Here is a 2,248-nt window from a genome sequence, read left to right as displayed (position 1 = left end):
TATCTAATTTCATAAGCTCAGCATTGCTGAAATGTTCTGTGTAGGTTGGAGGTGTTGCTTTGTGACTTTTAAGCATAGCCCAGGACTCAGGAATTTTCTCCTTCCTCAGGCAGTAAACCATCTGAGCACCTGGAAGCCACCAAAGACCCTGTTTCTTCTCCCACTCCAGCACCAAGTGAGATAAGTAAGCTTATTGTCGATTAAGGAAGCACTGTGTCTTACCAATCTCTTTATTAAGATAAATAAATGTGTCCACTAGGACTGGGTGGCTGGAGAAGCCCAGTATGAAATCACTCCATTTCTGAAACCTACCAGCCTCAAGAAATGGCTCCCTAGAGAGATTTGCAATCTTTGTTTGAATCCCTTGACTGTCAGGCGTGATGTTTGATTTCAAAGTCTGTGTACACAGTGCTCATGGCTCTAGGAAAATGAGAAAATATGCCTGGTTCCCCAGTTCTCGGCAAGTTTTCTCCTCTTTTCTGCTTTCCAGTGCCTTCCAAAGGCCCCTGAAAAGTAGCCCCACCCCTCCTGGCGTGCAAGGGAAAAATATGTTTTCTTTGTATTTTGGTAATAACACAAACCTATACCAAAAAAAGTTCCATTTACGATTATTTTTTCTTGATATTTATTTTTGCATTGTGGTAGGAAAAAAAGCTAGCATTAAATTTACCACCCTAATCATTTTAAAGTGTACAGTGCAGTAGAGTTAAATATATTCACCTTTTGCACAAGATTCTAGAATTTTTTCATCTTGCAGAAGCAAAACTGTATACCCATTACACACTAATTCCCATCCCATCCCCCCACAACCACCTTTCTACTTTGTTCCTATGAATTTCGTTACTTCAGATACATCATAATAGCTGAATCATAAAGTATTTGTCCTTTTGTGAATGGCTCTGCTCACTTTGTATAAAGTCCTGGAGTTTCATTATGTAGATTATTTAATATAAAATCTGACAAGGCTTATGGGGAAAACGTAGAGCAAGGCTCTCAGTGCAAGGGCTACCAGTCCCGTGGCCCTTGCTTTCTCTTCTCTTCCACTCACACCTATGAAACTTTTCGCAAATCTTGGAAGACTGAGCCTTCCCTGTCCCATCCTGAGATCTGGATCAACATAATGCAGGTAGTAAATGGGGTGGGATTCTTGGGAGAGCAGATCGATCGGGTCGGGGCAGAGGCACGTGGAGCATAGGTGCCCGGGCCAGCATTTGTTGAAAGCAGAGTTTAAAGCGCAGCTGGAAAATCCAGGAGCTCTAATGGCCTGCCCCTTAGATCACTGATCTCTCTACACTCAACACCTGTAGACTTGATGTTCCTGGCGCTTCAATAAAACATTGGAGACACATAGGGCAGGCCTGAAATCCTGTGACTTGAGGACACGCTGTCAATTCTTATCCCCAAATCACACTAGGAAGCCAGACTGACTTGTCCAATTCTGAATTGGCCCAGGCCCACGCCTTGATGGTCAGGTGTTGGGAGCAGGGCGCAGGAGGCCCTCGCTTGGAGCGAGGGCCTGCCTCTCCCGCATCCTCACCAAAGCCACACAGTCCAACACGACCCCGCAAGCAACAGGTCTACCAGTTGAGGGAAGGGAAGAGCAGGTAAAGCCCTAGCTCTATTTCACTGCACCGTTTTCCCCAGACCCCACAGGAGCAGGTGATCCGTCTCCCTGCCTCTTCTTTCAGACGGCAAAGTCAGCTGCGTTCTGCCGGGAAAAGCGCAACGCCTAGGCTCGGAGCGCCGCTGCTGGGCCCTCGGAATTATCCCGAGAGGGCCCGGGGGCGAGGCAGCAGAGCGAGGGACGCGGGAGCGGCACTGCGGAGCGGCTCCGCGTGGCGTGGCAGAGCGCGGGACCCTCGGGGCTCACAGTCCTGCCCCGGTCCCAAAGGTACGGCAAAGGAGAAAGGACGCCACTGCAAAGGGGCACTCCCGCTGTCCGCAACACTCCCGGAGACCGACTTCTCGCTGCCGGCTAGCCCCACTTGGGTTGCGCTTGCCCGGTGCGGAGTCCCACCTTGCCACAAGCCACCCCGCCGACCTCATAAACAACTTCTGGAACTGCAGAAGGAGGAGGCGGGGCGGGCGGGCCGCGGCGGAGCCGAGCGCGGGGGCAGGGGGCGGGCCGGGGTCAGGGCAGAGGCTGCGGCCGCGCCTCCCCATTGGCCCGGACGCAGTGGGCTGCCCGGGCGCGCGGCGCGGCGCGGCGCGGCGCGGGCGGGGTGGGCGGGGGCGGGGCCTGCCGGCG

Source organism: Phoca vitulina, unplaced genomic scaffold, assembly GCF_004348235.1.
Source record: "Phoca vitulina isolate PV1807 unplaced genomic scaffold, GSC_HSeal_1.0 scaffold12, whole genome shotgun sequence".
NCBI lineage: Eukaryota > Metazoa > Chordata > Mammalia > Carnivora > Phocidae > Phoca > Phoca vitulina.
Note: the sequence above shows the minus strand (reverse complement) of the source record.